The sequence below is a fragment of the Phoxinus phoxinus genome (genome assembly GCF_949152265.1).
Source record: "Phoxinus phoxinus genome assembly, chromosome: 4".
Lineage (NCBI taxonomy): Eukaryota > Metazoa > Chordata > Actinopteri > Cypriniformes > Leuciscidae > Phoxinus > Phoxinus phoxinus.
Window position 1 is genome coordinate 44568653 of NC_136879.1, and position 22738 is coordinate 44591390.

General features: G+C 39.9%; 1 protein-coding gene across 5 annotated transcripts in view; it reads left to right on the top strand.

Annotated features, from left to right (window-relative positions):
- LOC306997717 (protein NLRC3-like) overlaps positions 1 to 22738 on the top strand; it is a 48067-nt gene that overhangs the window by 15731 nt on the left and 9598 nt on the right. The gene's annotated exons all lie outside the window — the stretch shown is intronic.

Below are 22738 nucleotides of genomic sequence, written 5' to 3' on the forward strand. Positions count from 1 at the left end.
GAGTAGTCCTGATATTAACATAACTGGCTCTTTCTGCGTTTTCGCCGGCAGCTACGACGGGTGTATGTTGATTTTCTTAGTGCAGCATGCCAGCGTGCGAGCCTGCCGCCGCCGCCATCACACACACACACAAGCACGCACACACAGACACACACACACAGCTGTAGCTAGTGTTGTGCTGCAGGACCTGGCCACACGCACGCACACACACACACACACACACACACACACACACACACACACACACACACACACACAGTTGTAGCTAGTGTTGTGCTGCAGGACCAGGCCCCACACACACACACACACACACACACACACACACACACACACAGCTAGCTGTGCTTCAGGACCTAGCCCCCATCACAGACACACTGACACACTGTTACGACCGCAGCCCTAACACAATTGAGGACAGCACAACACGACTCGTTCAAATAGGGGATTTATTACAAAAGAACATAAACATAGTGGTAGAAGGAAAACCAGTCGGGGTAACACAATCAACATGAGAGCACACAAAACCGCCGCCGAACAGATTTTGCCGCTTAGTGTTCTCATGCCAAACGCACACACGATCCACAGGTGCCGACAATCAGTTCCTAACAAGACAAAGACAAAGACACACACACACAAAGAACACTGTCGCCCTCTGGAGGACAGACAAATCATTGCACAGAACAAATAACTCAAATATATGCACATGTAACACCTTCAAAAGTAAACCTTAATTTTTTCATTATATTCCAAATTTATACCCCTAGCCCACCCGGGACAGGGCATCAGCCACCACATTATCCTTACCTCGAATGTGTCTGATGTCAAGGTCATATGGCTGTAGAGTCAGACTCCAACGCATAAGACGCTGGTTAGCGTTGCGCATTGAGTTCAAGAAGAGAAGAGGATTATGATCACAATACACAACAATAGGTTGAGAACAAGTCAAATAGACCTCAAAATGACATATAGCGAGGACTAAAGCTAAAGCCTCCTTCTCAATAGTAGAATAATTCCTTTGTGCAGCAATAAACCTCTTTGAAAAGTAACACACAGGATGTTCTACCTCATCAGGCTCTGCTGAAGAACAGCTCCCGCCCCCACATCACTCGCATCCACGGCGAGGCTAAATGGTTTTAAATGATCCGGTGCTAACAACACAGGCGCTGAAATCAGCAAGGACTTGATATTTTCAAAAGCACTCTGACACGAGTCTGACCACTGAAATAATGTCTTAGGACTTAGCAAATCGGTAAGGGGTGATACTACAGTCGCAAAATTTCTGCAGAACGCTCGATAATAACCCACCATTCCCAGAAAGCGTCGAAGTTGTTTTCGATCAACAGGTGGTGGAAAATCACAAATGGCTGTAACCTTTGCAGCAACTGGACGAACCTGTCTCCCTCCAATCACTTTACCTAAGTAAACGATGGTGGCTTTACCAAATTCACATTTAGCTAAATTGACAGTAAGCTCTGCATCTGACAAACGAGAGAAAACCTCCCTAAGCAAGTTCCAATGCTCATCCCAGGATGAACTGTATATAACCAGATCATCTAGATAGGCTTCACAACCAGACACGCCTGCCAAAACAGTGTTCACTAGTCTCTGGAATGTACTAGGGGCATTTCTCATTCCGAAAGCCATTACCCTATAATTAAGGAACGCATCAGGAGTTACGAAGGCTGAAATCTCTTTAGCACGTTCCGTTAAAGGTACCTGCCAGTATCCTTTTAATAAGTCCAGTTTTGAGACGCATGTAGCTGAACCAACACGATCCACACAGTCATCTACTCTAGGCAATGGATAACAATCAGCCTTGGTAACAGCGTTTACTCGCTGTAGCACCATTGCCAGATGGTGATCGATAAAAGCATACATTTTCTATTCGGTTGACTTATTGCATGGCTAAGAGGTTTCTTGACATTTTGCTAAACTTAGACAAAACACAGACTTTGTGATTTAATGCATTCCAAATTGTCTTCTCCCTTTTGCCAGAGACACTAACGCGTGTTGAAAGCTTTTAGCTGATTCTGTGCTTAGATAAGGTGAGGTATCCTGGGGTTTTAATTTAATTTATCATCCAGTAACGATGCCCACAGCGTCTGGGGTCTGTCAAGTACGGACTCCCCGTAGTGAAAGTTCCATTCATGTATTTGTTCTAAATCCAAACGCACACACACAGACATATGTTTTACACCGTGTGAGGTTAAAACAGGTCACACACTATCTCGCACGTCCCACACACACACACCCACACGGTGGGGGCGAGTAACAGACACACACACGCAGAGAACTCTAAAAGTGAAGAAAAACGCTTTTGTGAAAATGCAACAATCTGTTTGAAAATACGGTTAACATGTATGCAGAATTTGAAGAAGAACGCACGTTTACTGGATTGAAAACGGCCAATAGATGCGCGTAATACTCAAAAAATCAATATAGTTCTTTTAACATTATCTAAACGATAGCAAATTTGGTATGGTTTTAAATCAGGAAATTAGACGAATTCGAATCTGTTTTGAGAAACCAATTATTATGCATTATTAAACATTTACCGATGTGTAGAATAATGTCAGGATAAACTCTAACCTCTCCCCACGCGCTGAATAGGCGTGCCACACAGACAAAGGAATCTTGGCGCCACAAGAATCCCCACTCGTGAGTGGCTCCCAGGCCCACAATGGGCGTGCTCCGGTTTCATTCATATTTTGGAGACGAGCCAAGAAGCTCAGTTCTCTCTTCTTCACTTCTGCACCACTATTCTAGTTTACCACTCTAGTCTCTGATTCTAGTCTAGACGGCTAGTCTCTCTAACTCTTAGCTTTAACTCCGCTTCAAGAGAGCCTTGCTCTCCGTTTACTTTCCGTTTCTAAGACTAAGTCTTTATTTTTATACAAGTTTTAAAGCTACTTCCTTGATCCAGTGTTTTAACGAGCGAAAGCTTAGCGCCTCCACCCTGCGTCAAAACAACCACGTGACGCAGCCCGGAAACCTGCGAGTCTTCAAAGAAACAGCGCTCGCACCAGACGACTTTTCAACGACAAACACAGTAGGCTAATTCCCAATCTGGTCTTTGAAACAAAGCTAGTTAAGGTTGTCTGAGAACCCTCCGGTCTCTTGATTATTGAAAGTATTCCTTAAACTGTGTAATCTCTCTCTCTCTCTCAATCTCTCTCTCTCTCTCTCTCTCTCTCTCTCTCTCTCTCCATCTCTTGGTTAATATCGTGTTACTATATATACACGCTACGTAATCGTTTTATAATCATTTGTTTGTTTATGCATATTGTTAAGATTGATCGTATACGTACTTTAATGTGTCTTTATTAAACTTCATTTAATCTTTGCCTGAGTTCATGTGTATTGAATCCATAATCTGAAGTCAAATGAAGATTCGGTTTTTCTATGCTACCTTTTTAAAACGCTCTACCACACTTTTAAACATTGCATAGTTTAAATATTCCCGATTTAATCTCTGGGAGGGTAAGTTATCTCCATTATGGCCATATGGATGTAATTTTGCTTGCCCAGAACTAAACGGATCGAAGTGTTGATGTAAATATTATATGTATACGCATTAGTGGTTAAAGTTGTATTTCCAAGTACGACTGATTAAAATCATTCCCTTTCCCTGTATGAATTAGTATCACGAGTAAACCTGATACATATTCATATAGGTTCAAGGCGGTACAAGCCCATATTTAGAACCATTTTAGAGCGTATGCAGATAATATTTATCAAAACCCATGAATATTCAATTTCCCATTTGAGTGCTAATTTCCCCAATTTATACTCAAAGTCAGTATTGCTACATCGCCGATAATCAGTGCAGAATCGATAGCTACCATCAGACTTTCCCACCAGCAAACATGGCGAACTCCAGGGGCTGATACTAGGCTCTGCAATTTGATTCTCTAACATATAGGCCTTATTCGCAAACACCGGAAGTAGCTAACCGCGGCCATATTGTTGACATGACATCTGTCCTGCCCGTAGCCGCACGCAGATTTTAGTTGAGGGGAGCCGTAGACTAATGGCTTCATCTCGTCGGTATCAAGAGAAGATGAGCTTGATTGAGGTGGACTCATATCAAACAGACCCAATAGCCTTAAGTAAAGATTCGTCCTTATTGCCAGCCGTAACTTATCCGGATATTTATTCAGAGCTGCCAACTCTCACGCATTCACCGTGAAGCACACTTTCCACACGCTCTCATGCCACACATCCATTTTCTCACGCACAGAAAAATCGCGACGCAAAGAGGACACGGAGACCGGCAGACTAGACAGAGCAGTTACTTATGATATAAAAAAACTCAGCTCTCAGGTTCTGTCACTTTTATTACGAAATTCAAACAATAAATACAGTTTTGGCGCTTGTAAATGTGACGAGACAGATCCCTAGCGGCACGTGAACCGATCATCTCTAACGCTAGCTAGTAAATAAACACAAATGAACAATGTTGAAAGATACAGTACAACTTACCGAAATGTATATTCCTCATACATAATATCGACCAATCAATCAAACAAAAAAAGGGGTCAATAAAACAGCTGGAGAACAATTATGTAACATAACATTTAGCCTAAGCCATTTGATGACCATAATTTGGCTAGAAAAAAAGAGATAGAGTATTTTGCTAAATATGTGTACTTTATTACATATTATATTTTTACTTATATCATTAAAGTTATTATAATAAAAAAACGCATATCTCTCTCTGTATGTTTACAGCATTAGGTGAGTTGTTTTTTTCTTGAGAAAAATTAATGCCTATCTTGTGTAGCCTACCTAATATTTATCCAAATGAGTCAATATTAAATCGAGCCACAAGTCTCTCCTGCGCTGGCTCACTCCTCTGTCTCCTTCCCTTCACGTTTTCTGACAGTCGGTATCGCATAAAAACTAACTTCTTCTTGCTGTTGTTAGAACAGCCGTGTATTACACAACACACCATCGCGCTGTTTAAAAAAAAAAATACAGCGATAATACCATGGATAATACCGACCATGCCTCGCTTGTCAATTGACAGACTGACAGTTGCCGTGGGTTCTGTCAACAACATGGCCGCCGCGAACATCGATGACGTAGATCGAATAAGACCTATACTGAACTTCCTTATTCAAAAGGGATCTTTTAGTCGGGTTAACACGATATGGATGTTGTTTTATGGGCCGAGTGTCAAGTCCCACATCGATATCGTGCTCTATAACAGACGTTCGACCGGGGAAGTCGCTGAACAACATCGGAAACTGGTTCACTAATTCCAAGATGGCAGTTTGCTGCATTGCAGATAAATGTGACAGTCGACTAGGCAAGGTTAATAGCTCTCCAGAATTTTTCAACCGACCTTCAACTATACATCTAGATGGACCCCTCTCTTCATACAACTGTTCCGGTGCAGCCAAACATACCGCAGTCACCTCACCAGGTTTCATGCTGGAAGGAACACAATTAACAGGCTTCCCAAGACTCGATTCCTTCTCATGATAGATCTTTATCCTGTTAATATGGAAAACTTTGGAACTCTTACGGCGACCAGGAACATGAATAACATAATCCCGATCTTTCTTTTAAACTTCATAACGACCTGAACTTTCTCTGTCCACACACACACTCCTCTACTCTCTCTCTCTGTCAACTCTCTCTCTCTCTCACACACACACACTCCTCTACTCTCTCTCTCTGTCAACTCTCTCTCTCTCTCACACACACACACTTCTCTACTCTCTCTCTCTGTCAACTCTCTCTCTCACACACACACACACACACACACACACACACACACACACACACACACACACACACACACACACACACACACACACACACACACACACACACACACACTCCTCTACTCTCTCTCTCTGTCAACTCTCTCTCTCACACACACACACTCCTCTACTCTCTCTCTCTGTCAACTCTCTCTCTCTCACACACACACACACACACACACACACACACCTCTGCACTCTCTCTGTCCACACACACACACACACACACTCCTCTGCTCTCTCTCTCTGTCAACTCTCTCTCACACACACACACACACACACACACACACACACACACACACACACACACACACACACACACACACACACACACACACACACACACACACACACAGCTGTAGCTAGTGTTGTGCTGCAGGACCAGGCCCCACACACACACACACACACACAGCTGTAGCTAGTGTTGTGCTGCAGGACCTGGCCACACACACACACACACACACACACACACACACACACACACAGTTGTAGCTAGTGCTGTGCTTCAGGACCTGGCCCCCATCACACACACACACACACACACACACACACAGCTAGTGCTGTGCTGCAGGACCTGGCCACACACACACACACACACACACACACACACACACAGCAAGTGCTGTTTTGCAGGACCTGGCCCCACACACACACACACACACACACACACACACACACACACAGCTAGTGCTGTGCTGCAGGACCTGGCCACACACACACACACACACACACACACACACACAGCTAGCGCTGTGCTGCAGGACCTCGCCACACACACACACACACACACACACAGCTAGTGCTGTGCTGCAGGACCTGGCCCCACACACACACACACACACACACACACACACAGCTAGCGCTGTGCTGCAGGACCTCGCCACACACACACACACACACACACACAGCTAGTGCTGTGCTGCAGGACCTGGCCACACACACACACACACACACACACACACACACAGCTAGCGCTGTGCTGCAGGACCTCGCCACACACACACACACACACACACACAGCTAGTGCTGTGCTGCAGGACCTGGCCACACACACACACACACACACACAGCTAGTGCTGTGCTGCAGGACCTGGCCACACACACACATACACACACACACAGCTAGTGCTGTGCTGCGCCACACACACACACACACACACACACACACACACACACACACACACTCACTCACTCCACGTCTATGCTGGAAGCACTTTTGCTGTTGCTGTGTAGAGATTTTATTACATCAAACGTTTTTCCGCCGATGTTTAGGAGTTTGTACTGGAGACCATCATGCCAAATTGAATCTAATGCTTTTTTAAAGGCTACAAAACATGCAAATGTTTTCCTCAGTTTGTCCTTGATGTTTTTGTGGATCAGAGTGTGGAGAGAATAGATGTGGTCGGATGTGCGCTGTTTTGGTAAAAAGCCAGTTTGTGATGAGATGTGTGTGACGATGTGTGTGTTTATGATACTGCAGAACAGTTTTCCTAAAGCACTGCCCACACTGATGATAACTACTGGGGTCGAAGCGGTCAGCTTTCTTGAATATTGGGGTGACGAGCATAGGCGTCGATTTCGGTGGGGACGGTGGGGACGCGTACCCTCCAGGTTTCGTCATGAGTCATTTTGTACCCAGCACTTTTTTTTCTTTCTTTTTTTTTTACCTCGAGCTCAATTTAGTCGTTCTGCTGCTGCGCTGGCTACACGCTTCTCTGTTCATAACACTGACACAACTGTAACATTGGGATACGTTTGGGGGAGTGGTGGGTGGGCACGCGGCATGAGAACCGTGGGGACTCAACCCACAGCCGCTCAGCTGCCCTGCTGAAAATGTGAAGTAGAAACGCTTAATAATGTTAGATAACGTCCAAAATAATTTGAATTCGGGTTAATTTTTTTTGACCGTTGTCAATTATGAGGAGCAATATGAGAGAGAAATTTGGTAATCATTGTTTAGGTACATTAAACCACGCCATGTCATATTGTCAACATGGTAGGCTGAAGCAGAAAGTGGGTCATATGTCTAATGCTTGAAAACTTAAGGTTTTCTTCTTCATAAACGGAGTCGGACATCATCACATTTTGTATACATTTTTTTTTATTTACATTAGTAATCTACAGGACATTGTCTTTCAAAACATGACCTGCGTGAAAGAGAGAGAGAAAAAAGAATGCGTCACTGTACCCAGCACATTTCAAACCAAACTGACGCCCATGGTGACGAGTCGTTCAGACCAGATCTCAGGGACGTTTCCGGACCATAAAACCAGATTAAATCATTTGGCTCGAGTTTTAATCATGCTGGGACTGCTGAGTTTAAGCATTTCATTATTAATTTGATCTTGTCCACATGCTTTTTTTAATTTGAGATTTTTTTTATAATATTTCAAATATTGTTAGGTTTATCTAATGGATTTTGTTAATTGTTTTCTCCAGGTCTTCTAGCGTTTTCTTTATTTTATTCTGAGGTTGGTTAAGGTCAGATGATTACATTTTTGATACAGATTTTCAAAGTAAGATTTCCAAATTGTGCCATTCTGGAGTGACATCTCTGATTTGGGTTTTTCAAGTTTTTTATATAGGTTCCAGAAAGAGTTTTGATCGACCGAATCATCAATTTCATCAATTTTGGTTTTTAAATATTTTTCTCTTCTGTTCCACAAAAGTCTTTTGTAGTTTTGCAGACGTTCTGAATAAGAAAGCCGTAATGTCTGGCTGGACGGGTCTTTGTGCTTCTTGTTAGAGAGTCTTCTCAGTTGTTTTCTGAGACCTGCACATTCATCATCGAACCAGACATCCTTTCTTATTTCTGGTGATTTGTTTTATGTTTGCTTTGCTGTTTAATGTTAGATAGAGTTATCAATGTTTTGAATATGTAATTTAAGGTTTTTGTTGCTAAATTTATTCCATTAATATCTAAAGTGAAATCGGTGGACATAAATTCATCCAGCATTTTTAATATAGTAGGACTGTTCATGTTTTCTTTGAATTGATCTGAGCTGGATTGATTCCATGTAAGTTTAGGTTTCAGAGGAAACAGTTTCTCAGATTCAAGTGGAGCAGTTTTAGTCACTTCACACGGGGTTCAGATACAGCACAGTCTGGCAGTGATCGGAGATCGGGAGCTGAGGTCTGACTGTGAAGGCATTAATAAAGCTTGGATCAATATCCGTTATTGAATAATCAACCACACTGGTTCCTAATCTGGAGCAGTAAGTGAATCTACCTAATGTATCTCCTCGAGTTCTGCCGTTAAGGATGTATAGACCTAAACCTTTACACAGGGCTCAACATAAAAAAAAATCCCCACTGGCCCCCGGGGCCAGTAGATCAGAGTTTTGCTGGCCCCTTCTATATTTTTACTGGCCCTGAAAGAAATATAAGGAAAAGCATAGGAAACCATTTCTGGCATATCAGAATGGGTGCTGAACATAATAAAACGAGGTTACTCGCTGCAGTTCGCTCGCAGACTGCCGCGCAGGGGCGGACTGGGACCAAAAAGTGGCCCTGGACCTTCTGACCCACAGCAGCCCACCACATCCCACATCATAACACATTGGCTCATTAATGTGCAGAATAATTTTTAAAGGTCCCATGACATGAAAATTTCACTTTTTGAGGTTTTTTAACATTAATACGAGTTCCCCTAGCCTGTATATGGTCCCCAAGTTTCTAGAAATTTCAATCGGTGTAAATCGAGCTTTTGCTATCTTTCTCTGCCTTTGAGAAAGTGGAAGCTCAATCGGGCTGATCTTGAATCTCCTCCTTATGACGTCATAAGGAGGAAATGTTACCTCGCCTTTCTCTGCTTTGCCGCCCAGAGAATATTTCCCGCATGAGAAAATGAGCTAGGAAGTAGGAACGCGTGCGCGCGATTTTAGTTTGTCCACGGGAGATATCATGGCGTTTGAGCGAGCGAAGCATAATAATGGCTCAATAATTGGATGTACAAATGAACACCGAAGCCTTTTTTTAGTTCCTTCATCCAAGCCCCAGAAGAACCAGTGGATTAATTTAATTTTCTCTGGAAATGCGCCGACACAACTCCTCAAAGTTTTGAATGTCTGGGGCATACATTTCACCGACGACTGTTTCCTCAACTTGGGCCGATACAGCCAAGCAACACTTTCTGATGTGTAATTGTTCAAGTTCAGACAGGTAATCTTTCTCTCAAATCGTTCAATACTGCTGTTTATGCCTCAGTAAGTCAAGCCAGTGACTAAAATATCAACTTCACATCGTTTCTTTTAGTAGGATGAAAATAATCGTATTTAAATTGTGAATAAGTTAAATACAGAAAGCGATCAAAGAACAATCTTTGTAGGAATCGCACGCACGCGTTCCTACTTCCTAGCTCATTTTCTCATGGACACAGCGCGATCGAGTTTATCTGGACACTTGCCAAACTCGTTATGAAACCAATGACGCACGTTACACTGCATATGATCGCTCTTACTGTATTTACATCATCGTGTTTGCATTGGTGAAAGCAGAGAGAGTGCAGAAACTGCGTTGCAATGATAAGATCTTCATTCTCGCGATCAACAACAGACTGTCATCTTGCGCAATGCCCTGCATGGCAACATTTTATGTGATGGGAATAGATCTAAATACTTTAAAAACTTCTGACGATTTGTTAATCTCGATAGCTGTAATAGTAAAAACATATAATAACTGTAGTAAAAGTATTCGAGAGAGTTTCACATGTAATAAGTAGCTATTTCATATGCAAGCATGTCAGCCAATCACAGCAGTGGCCGGTTACACCGAAGACTCACACAGACACGCCCCTTCAAACAGAGCGTTCAAATCAGAGGCTAAAACTGGGCTAGGAAAAATGCCTTTTGTTTCTAAATTATGACTATTGTTTATCTAAAAAACATACTAACATTATAAGGGCAACCCAGGAAACATTATAAAATAATATAATAACCCCATGTCATGGGACCTTTAACACTACTTATAGCATAAAAATATTACACAATACAAAAATAAATGCTATTTAAAGGGCACCTATTATGACATTTAAAATGTTCCTAATGTTGTTTAGGGAGTCCCCAACAACAGTTTTACATGCATGCAATGACAAAAAACACTTTTGTTTTCGTATAATATGCATTTATTTTTACCCGATTTGCTCACCGACTCCCAAATGATTCGTTTAACGACTCGTTTTTCAAACCCCTCCTTTGCGCGACGCTAATCTGCGTTGATTGGTCAGATGACCCAGCAGTGTTTACAGAGATAATACTTATTTTTAACACGGAGTACAATGATGCTTTTATCAATTAAATTGTATTATAATAATGATTATAGTCCACTGCTTTATAGTTTGTAGTAAAAAACGAAAAATAAGATAAATAATTTAATGTTATGTTAGCGAGCATAGCCCAGAGTTCATATTGTAAAAGCACAATCAGTCTTTGTTTGCGTTAGCCCGATGCATAAACATAACGTTTTTACCAACAAAAAAAAAATGCAGTTACGTTACAGTTATTACTCTATTCTTTAGACAACTCCGAAAACAACGACAAACACTTCACATATCTCAATACAATTGTCATTGAAGACCTAGAAGCTAAACGGTGCTTACACAACAAACAAAATAATTATTAAGCATGCTACATAAAATATAAAAGCAAAAATTATTAATAACACTTACAGGTTGTGATACGGAGGAGGAAGCTGATGCAAATACACTTGGAACTGAACCTTCCTTCAATATCAGCCGGCTCGCGAATCCCAGTTTGATTGCATTTAAAAAGCAATCGTCTTCAAAATGACTCAAACAAAGCACAAGGCTCGGACTATACTTCTGTGGTATAGTTATATATATGAATTGTAGCCACTTAGTCTTCAAATGCTCCTCCTTGGGCAGATGAAAAAAGTTTGCTTTTGAGCCGCACTTCAGAACACAGCGTCTCGTCGCCATGATATTTTCCCTGCTGGCCTTGGAGCGCAATAAGTGGGCGTATCCTATTCAAATAACTTGACAAGTTGACGTCATCTTGTCAGAGAAAAAGCTTCGGTCTTCTAACGATTCATAAAAATGACTCAGAGTCGACTCTCACTTTTGAAAGACAATAACTTTATATACGGTGCACTTTCATATTTCAAACTTTGCAGGATGTTTTTGTTCACTTAGATCTATGTTACACACTACATGAAAGGTAAATTTCAAAATTCCATAATAGGTGCCCTTTAAACATTTATTTTAAATAACACAACACTTATTAGATAAAATTTGTAAAACAAAGGGAAACAAACAGAAGAACATTAAGACACAACAATATTAATATAAAACTATCAAGACATTAAAATTTTGCATTAACATGAATCCTCATGGCATAGGCTACTATTAGGCTGTGATATTAAACTTGCTTCTTTTCTTCCAGCTTTTCATCCATAGACAATTATTTGTAATTATCTGCTCAGATCTGCACAGATTAAACGTGAAAGGGGGCGTGTTTCAAAATACTCAATGGAGTAGACCAAACTAATTAACAGGGAGGGAGGGCAATACACTCACATGCACACAAAACACACTCCTTGTCGGCCGCGCCCGCGCGATCGATTCACTCATCCATTAGCATAGAAAATAAAAGTAATATTTTGATTTTTAAAATATATTCGTGTAGCCTTCCGAGTGGGCCGGCCCACATTGGCCAGTCCGCCCCTACGGTGAAAAGCGAAGTATCACATCTACTTCGCGCCGAAATAGCGAAACTGCTGGGAAAAGGGGCTATAAAGACCGTTCCTCTAACGCAGAGCGAGTCGGGCTTTTACAGACGCTACTTTCTCGTCCCCAAGACGTTTGAACAAGCGCGTATGAAATACTCGTTCAAATTGCTGACAACCAATCCTTGCGCAAATTCGCCCGTGAGATTGCATGGTTTATCTCAGTGGATCTGAAAGACGCTTACTTTCAGATACAGATAGCATCCCGTCACAGGCCATTCTTGATATTCGCCTCCGAGGGTCGAGCTTATAAGTACAATGTCCTGACGTTCGGTCTGTCCCCATCACCTCGCAGGCTCGCACGTTCACGAAGTGCATGGACACGGCGCTCGCTCGCCCCCCAACAACGGAGTATGCGAATACTGAACTACCTCGACGATTGGCTGATTTTAGCTCAATCGGAGGCAGAGCTTATAATTCACAGCCGGAATATTAAATAACCTGAAGTAACATTGACACTCTTCGCGCCACTGTGTGTGACGAATTGCTGTTTGTTTTGCTGATGGCCAGTCACTGGCCCTGCTTTACAGAGTTTTAACATTTGTTTTCCATTAATGTTCACTGAATTATCATAGCTGTTTCTCGTGTGATATTCGATGAGGGATGAAACGTGGCGTCATTGAGGATGTGGTCATTACATTTACATTTAGTCATTTAGCAGACGCTTTTATCCAAAGCGACTTACAACTGAGCAAGCAAGTCATATCTACAATATTTACATAATCAAGTTCTCGGCCTGTTCTGGCGTTTAAGTCTCCGCAGATGAGGACATTTCCTCTGGACTGGAAGTGTAGATGTCAGTGTGTAATGTCGGAAAGCTTTGCTCTTCATAATAGGGAGAGTCATGAGGTGGAGTGTAGATTGCACAGAGGTAAAGCTTACACTGGGATGTGACGGATTTCACTTCAAGACAAATAAATGATTTTCCAATTTTAGCAATCTTAATCGAATGTTTTAAAGCGTCTTTGTGCCATACAAGTATTCCTCCTGAGTCTCGGCCACATTTTATTTTAGAATTTTTGAATGAAGGAACTATAATTTCCTTGTATCCTATTGGACAATGTAAAGTCTCATTACTACGACACCACGTCTCATGAAAGATACAGATGTCCATATCTCTTACACTGCGGAGTAAGTCTTGGTCTGCAGTCTTATTACCAAAAGTAGAAGAGTGCAGACCTTGTATATTCCAACAACTGATTTTAAAAGAGTTCATGTATAGTTTCTTCTGTAGTGTGTGTGTGTGTTTGTGTAGGTTACGTCCTCAGTCTGGAGCAGATGATGTTCAGCAGATGTCTGATCTGGTTGAGTTCAGCGGCTGCAGGGTTGTGTGGTTGTTGCGCGGCCGCTGCATAGCTCTTGTGTTGTGATGGAGGTCCGGTGGTCGGTCTGGGCTCTGCTGGAGGACGAGGGCTTCTTGATGTTGTGTAGCTGTTGTGTTGTGATGGAGGTCCGGTGGTCGGTCTGGGCTCTGCTGGAGGACGAGGGCTTCTTGGTGGCTGAGGGCTTCTCCTGTTGTCGAAGTTTCTGCTGTAGTTTAGTTTAGTTTAGTTTATTAAGATCCCCATTAGCTGCTGCAAAAGCAGTAGCTATTCTTCCTGGGGTCTATAGACTTCAACACCAAAAAAAAAAAAAAAAATTCTTATAACATAAAACCATACATTATGTAGACAAAAATGGAGTGTACACATTCATACATAACAATACAACAACGTACTAAATAAAAAAACAAAAAAACAATAAGACAACAGCTCTACGTTATTCATTATCACAATACACAATTACAGAAATACTACTATAGGGTTCATAATTTTCACAATGTTTATCCTCTTTTCAACCATTCATATCAAAAAAGCAACACATATAAATAACAAATATTCAAATGTAAATAAATAAAGTCTTTATCTTTTATGAAAATTCATTGCATTCATTCCCAAAATCAAAAACTGCGGAAGAGAATTCCATGCCACCATTGCTCTATACAGCACCGTCCTTTGTATAAGGTTAGTTCGACACGGAGGTAACAAAAAGCGACTCTCTGTTGACTGACGAGTGGAATATTGATGCACAGCACTAAAAAAAGACAGTCTGCTGTATAGTATTTCTGGCATTTTTGTAACAATAATTTTTCTAACAAAGTTAACAATACAATAATTAATCCTACTTTTTACACTTAGCCAAACTAACCTAATATTCAAGTCTCTAACACTAGTCCTGAAAGGGCAACTTAAAACTACCCGAGCTGCTTTATTTTGAGAAACTTGCAATTTTCTTAAATTCATTTCAGTTGTACTTGACCAAATAATTGAACAATAATCCAAATGTGATAAAACTAATGATTCTACTAATATTTTCATCACTCGACTTGGAATAAATTTTCTACAATGCTTAACAACTGCCAGACTCCTGCCCATTTTCAATAATATTTGATTTATATGACTATTCCAATTTAACAAGCTGTCAACAGTCACACCGAGTAGCTTTACCTCCGTAACCTGTTCTATTGCAATATCCCCCACAGTCAGACTCAACACCAGCGGATCTTTTAACAAATACTTGGATCCCAGCACCATACATTTACTTTTCTCTGCATTAATCACCATTTTATTGTCCCTAATCCAATTTTCAATTAGTTTCAGTTCAACTTGTAAAATTGTATTAAGTTCAACAAGGGTTTGCGCGGACGTATAAATTGTAGAATCATATCATATAGGGCCATGGTGGAATTCTCTAAAACAAAAGGCAGATCATTTGTAAAGATAGAAAATAAAAGTGGCCCAAGGCAACTCCCTTGTGGCACACCACAATCAAGAGTCTGTATATCAGAGTTACTCCCATTAAATGTTACAGTAAATTCCCTATTGGCAAGATAACTTTTAATCCATTCAATAGCAGATTTTTCAAAACCATAACAAATTAACTTTTCCAACAAAATTTCATGATCAAGTACATCAAAAGCAGCACTCAGATCTAACAATACTGTTCCAACAATCTTTTTATTATCAATATCTTTTATCCAGTCATCAGTTATCTGAGCCAAAGCTGTTGTTGTAGAATGTTCCTTCCTATATGCATGCTGATAAAAATAATTTAAACCATTTATACTAAAATACATACTGATTTGTTCATAAACAATTCTTTCCGTAACCTTACTCAGAATGGATAAAATACTAATAGGTCTACTATTTTTACCCGACAGTGGTTCCTTATTATTCTTTATAAGTGGCATAATTTTAGCGACTTTCCAACTAGTAGGACAAATGCCTTTCTCTAAACTTAGATTTATTATATAACTTATAGGCCTAGCAATCACATCAGCTACTAATTTTAATAATTTTGCATCAAGGTTATCAGCACCTGATGGTTTCTCTTTAATTACTTTTAATAAATTCTCAACTGTAGTAGTACTTACTCTTTCAAAGTCAAATTTGCATGCTTTATTTTCCATTATTTTATTACATATTGTTCTATTATTTAAATAACTTTTTTGTTTCAGATTCATACCTTGTCTTAAAGTTGAAACTTTATTCTTGAAATAAGAACTTAAATGATTTGCAATATCACTGGGTTTAGTCAAAATGGATCCGTCAACTTCAATAAAAGATTACTACTATCAGATTTTGCCTCTTTAATCTTATTTTCATAATAATTTCTTTTTTTTGTTCTATTTAATTTAGTAACATCATTTCTTAATTTCCTATACTTATTCCACAGGATACTATTTCCTGATGCGATTGCTTCAGCCTTTAAGTCATTTCTAAGCTTTATGTGCTCCTTAAGCTCTAAATCTACCCAAGGAGCAGCAATGGTTCTCACAGTTATTCGTCTCAATGGCGCATATTTATCCATGATTGGCATTATTGAGCTAATAAAAGCCTCTAAGGCTCTATTAGGATCATCCTCAACTAATATCTTTGACCAATCAACATTTCTGACTTCTTCACAATATTCATTTTCATTAAAATATTTAAATATCCTTTTAACAATAATTTTCTGCCCTGATTTGGGCACCTTAGTTTTCTTATTAATTGAAACTAAATTATGATCACTAAAGCCTACCGGCATAGAAATTGCTTTTGAACATAAGTCTGCGGCATTTGTAAAAATTAGATCAATACATGTAGCTATTTTTGTGCCATCAGATCTATAAGAAACTCTAGTTGATTTTTTTAACAACGTGTGATAAATTACAGATCTCTGCTAATGAAAGCAACTTATTTTTTAACGAACAGTTATTCAAATGCCAATCAATATTTAAATCTCCTAAAAAATATATTTCATATTTTGTATCACAAACTTTGTCTAACATAGTACAAATCTTATCTAAATAAACTATAGGTACATTAGGTGGTCGATAACAAACACCAATTAGAACAGGCCGAAGATGTGGTAACTGTACTTGTAACCACAAAGCTTCTACACCCACACAACCAAAATCATTTCTAATTTTTACAGGTATTTGATTTTGAACGTAAATTGCAACCCCACCACCATTTGCATTTCTATCATATCTATACAGATTGTACCTATTTATATGCAATAACGAATTGTCAGTATTTGTATCTAAATGAGTTTCTGATATTGCCAGAATATGCAAATTATTATTTATTAGAGTTTCCGAAATATCCTGAACCTTATTTCTCAGACTACATACATTTAAATGTGCTATGCATAACCCTTTAATATTTAATCTATCTTTTACCATAACCGTTGTGTCTGATTAAACATCTGTCAATAGTAGAGCTGTACAAAAACAATAAATAACATCTAAAAGAAAAACATATAGACAAACCCACATAGAAACATACAAACAACCAAAACAACATACAAACATACACACACACACACACACACACACACACACTCATGCACACCCCACTTGTCAACATTTATGAACAAAACCAATTGGCAGCCACGCCATCTCCAGACATAAACATACATTTTCACATTACTCTGCGGTAACCAGAGGTGGACAAAGTACACAACTTCCTTACTTGAGTAAAAGTACAGATACTACTGGTCAAATATTACTCCGTTACAAGTAAAAGTTGTGAAGACCGATTTTTACTTAAGTAAAAGTACAGAAGTACTCATTTTTAAAAGTACTTAAGTATAAAAAGTAAATGTCAATGCATTGTTTTATTATTGTTGCATTGTTGCATGTAATAGCCAATTTACAGTACCTTATGCCTCTGAATCTATGCCTACCTACCCTCATATCAATATCACATTTATTTCTATAACACAGTACCAGTAGTGGGATTGAATAAGTGTACTCAATAACGTCCACAATGGTTTCGGACACCCAAATGGCTGTTCCCAGTTGTTTGGCTTTTAGTATGAAAATGTTAGCCTTGTTATCTATAAGCTAGTGTGCTCCAAAACAATGACAAAATTCACATTTAGAAGACCAAACCCAACGTTGAAAATTAAAAACATGTTGATGTCAGAATCCAATGTCAGATTGACGTTAATCTCCAACGTTGGACAGATGTTATATTGTGGTTGAAAATCGGATTGATGTCAGAAACCAACATCAGTCGAGTTCTGACTGTCGAGTGTCTCAACCAGAATTTCATTTCCAACCAAAATGCAACCCCTGCAACCCAAATCTTCCCTGACGTTATACTTTCTACTCAAGGACCTTGACAGAAATGTAGTGGAGTAAAAAGTATGATATTTGTCTTTCAAATGTAGTGAAGTTAAAGTAAAAGTTTACAGAAAAAATTATACTCAAGTAAAGTACAGATACTCAAAAAGTGTACTTAAGTACAGTACTCAAGTAAATGTACTTTGTTACTGTCCACCTCTGGCGGTAACGAATACATAAACAAACGTAATCATTTAGTTATTATGAAACATTCCGTTCTACAGTCTCAAAAAATTATTCCTGCTACCTCTTATCGAGCCTCTTCCATGTCTTGTTTGTCCAATTCAGGCTCTATGACCGTCTTTAGATATGTCTCTGCAGCTAGATGGTTGCTGTATCTTGCTGTGTTTCCAAGGGCTGTGCTTTTCAGCACTCTGGCGAAGACTTTCACTCCTTGTTTATTGAGATGTACGTGGTCGTACATATGATGAGGCTGTATGTCTTTGTGATGGGCGAGATGAACATTAGGGATAAGTGCGCAACTTCTGGAGAGTTCCACATTATTTGCGTGGATCACGTGGAACGGCACGTCGGCGCGTGGCAGCAGTGTGGACAGAACCATTGTATGGCTCGGATCGCCACTCTCTCAGCACAGGAGCCACACGGCCCCTCATGGCCCTTAGATCATGTGTCCCTGTGTGGATTATGATGTGCTTGTAGTTTTCATGTTTACTCTCAGACAGGATCTGAATAGCACTTGTGTTTGGGCACCAGATTTTCTTGACTCTCATATTTGGTAGTAGAAGTTTCTCACTGACATATTTCCCATTAGAGTCGATCAGGATAAGAGCGTGTGTTTCTCCCGGGTCCTGTGCAGCGGAGCTGTGGATCTGGGATGCTGGGTCAGTCGAGCAGTGAGGCTCTTCTTCCACTGGGAGCTGTTCAGGATGAGGATTTTCCATGAGCGTCTCTGGACGAATCAAGGGTTTAGCAGACGAGTCTTTAGGTGCAGAAACAGAGTCGAGTCTTTCTTTTAGATTTGTTATGAGTTCATCTTTGGTGCGAAGAACTGACTTCAGGGCAGAGAACTCTTCCTGCATTTATTTTCTAACGTCTGTTAGTCGTCTTCCTAAAGTTGATTTTACTTCCCTCAGTTCATCTTTAGTTTGCTGAAGTTCTGTTGACATGTTTTCTCTGTGTCTCTGCAGATATTCAACTTCTTTTTTTAAGTTCTTTATGTCGATTGTCAGTTGTTCTATGTTGTTGTCCTTCAGATGGGACAGTATTATTTATTTTATCTCCACTACTTCTACTTCCAGAAGTGAATAATTGTTTTCCATTCTTGAGATTGGAGATTGCATTGCAGTTGCTGAAGTCACTGTCATCTTTTGGACTGATTTTCCAGGGGAGGCATCAGTGTTCAAATTCTTGTCAACCTCATCAGACATCAGAGTTTTTATTTGTTTAAAATCCTCAATGAAGACTTTGAGAGCAGATTCTAAACCCTGGACCATGACAGTGCCGTTTTGATACAAGTTCAGGGTCAAACATCGTGTTTCTTCATTTTTTTCAGCATCTTCAAATGCTAAGATCTGTCTGCCTTTACAGATGCCTCTTTTCTTAGTGAAGGTGAGGTGTTGACAGAAGGCAGTGTGCCATAAAGGGCTGTGTTCAGTGTAAAAGAGCAGGTTGCTCATGGCAGTGTGCTCTTGTAGTTCAGCAAACAGTGTGTCCGGGCTCTCCTTCATCTGCTTGTTTCTGAGCGTCAGCCTGGAGTGCTCAGAGCTACACACACACACACACACACACACACACACACACACACACACACACACACACACACACCTCTGCTCTCTCTCTCTCTCTCTCTCTCTCTTACACTCACACACACACACACACACACACACACACACACCTCTGCTCTCTCTCTCTCTCTCTCTCTCTCTCTCTCACACACACGCACACAAACACACACACACCTCTGCTCTCTCTCGATCTCGCTCTCTCTCTCTCGCTCTCTTTTTTTTCCGTTTTAAGTAATTGGTTTTTATCTTTGGGTGAGGGTTTTTCCTTTCAAATTGTTTGTTTATGGTCCTAGTTATTCAGTTCAAAGGAAAAGGACTTTGGTTTTAATACTTTTTTTTTATCAGGCACTGCAAAATTAGTAATCTGGAAAACAAGAAAAAACAAACTTCTAGGGCAGGATGCAATAAGTGTGGTTCCTATGTTTTTGGGTCTTGTGGCAGCTAGATTAAATGTAGAATTTGCTTATTATAAATTGGTGGACTGTTTACCAAAGTTTGTAGAAATCTGGTGTGTTAATGAGGTATTGTGTACTTTATGTGAAAGAAATGAATTGGTGTTGACTTTTTAAATATACATGTGTTGTTAAAAAAAAAGTGTTGGATGAAGTGTGAATAATTTCAAGACTAAATTGTTATAATAAAGGTGTATTTAAAATTCTCTCTCTCTCTCTCTCTGCCACACACTCACTCGCTCTGCCACACACTCACTCACACACACACACACACACACACACACACACACACACACACACACACACACACTCAATCACACACGTTGGGTTTCCATGTTCTATGGGGACTTTCCATAGATATGATTTTTAGGGGTTTGCATTGGCACTGCCCTCACAATTCGATTCGATTACGATTCACCAGGTAACGATTCGATTCAATTCGATTCTACGATGCATTGCGATGCATCAAAATTCTACTGCACACAAGGCAAATTTTTCATCAGTCATGAGGCAATACAAGCAGTCATATATTGAACAACAGATTTTATTGGCTGCTATGTGTGTATTATCACTCTCCTGTATCTTCGACATAAATGTCATTAAACAAAATAAAATTGAATGGTATATGGCATTTTCAAACCTGAAAAAGAAAACATAAATCACTGCTTTCTAGGGCTGTAATCTCACAGTCGATTAGTCGATTGTTGGTCGATACGTTCTGGCTTGACCAAAATTATGATTGGTCGATTTTTTGCCGCGTTCATTTCATCAGTTTTGCCGCGTTCATTTCATCAGTTTTGCGCGTTCATTTCATTCGTTTTGCGCGTTCATTTCATCCGGTGGAAAGCATTAATTGCTAATGGGGGTGTTTTCAGAGCACCCCTGTTTCACAGGTAACAGTCTGTCTTCAGAACACCCCCCTTGTTTTCACTTCTTTTGGATTAGCCCAACCCACCGGAGAAGAGAGACAGATTGAGGAAAGTAGGCTAGAAGGTTTGCTGAATATTATTTATTTAATTGAGAGACCGTTTAATTCATAGTCAGTCCTCTTCTACCATGTCAACAAAGACATCGGCAGTGTAGCAGCATTTTTTTTTTAGAAGACGGAAAAAAATTATTGGAGCCTAATGCGCAGTGCCCACTGTTTTCGTTTTGAGCCAATGCTTTATTTTTCAGTTATGCACTTTATTTCGTTTTTGCTCTTGATCTGGTTTGTTTAATAAATATTATTTTTTTATTCAAATGGACGTGCCTTTTGTGTTTAAGAGTAAAAGCTTTATGTCAATAGTCTATTCGTGTCTCAGCCGCGAAGCTGCGCTCCTGTGTTCAGCCTCGTCTTGTCTAGTTTCCCGTTCTTCGTAGAATCCGAAATGTAGGGCTGGGCACCGAGTCTCGATACTTTTTAGGTACCGACCGAATTGCCTCGATACTATCGAGTATCGAAAAATTACATGTTGTTCGGTTCCAGATTTCGATACCTAAGGAGTTAACTCGTCAACGTCAGTGCTCAAACAAATACATATGAAATGCACAACGACACACATAAAGTCGCTCACGCACATACACACAAACTCTATTCACACGAAACACGCGGAACTCTCCGCGCACACTCATATGAGACGCGCGCACGCACGCACAAACTCTCGACACGCATACTTATAAGCCGCGAGCACACACACACACACACACACACACACACACACAAACTCTCCGCGCTCATATTCATATGAGACGCGAGCACACACACATAATACCTTAAAGATGTGGAAAAATCGATCAAAAGTGTGGGTACATTTCTCCAGGCTCGATGCCAACAGCAGTATTTGCGGTAAAATAATTGCTGCAGACCGGTACCACAACAAACATGATGAAGACCTTGACAGTGCACGGAGTAAACATAAGAGCAGAAAGTTGCTCCGTCTTCGACTGGTAAATGAAGAGATATCTTGTTGATCACTCCAGTGTTTATATTGCAATAAATAATAACCTACTGAATGTACACTGCCGTTCAAAAATGTGTTGGTTAGTCAGATTTTTTTCTCAGTAAGGATGCATTAAAGTTATCAAAGGTGACATTAAAACATGTGTAATGTTACAAAATATTTCGTTTTTAAATAAATGCTTTTCTTTTGATTTTTTTATTCATAAAATAATCATGAAAAAAATTATCATAGTTTCCAAAATATTAAGCAGCAAACTGTTTTCATATTCTGAAGGGTCATGTGACACTGAAGTAATGATTTTGAACATTCAGCTTTGACATCACAGGAATAAATTACATTTTGAAATATATTAGATACGATTTTAAATTGTAATACTATTTCACAATATTACTAAAGTTTTACTGTATTTTTTTATTCAAAAATTCAGCTTTGGTGA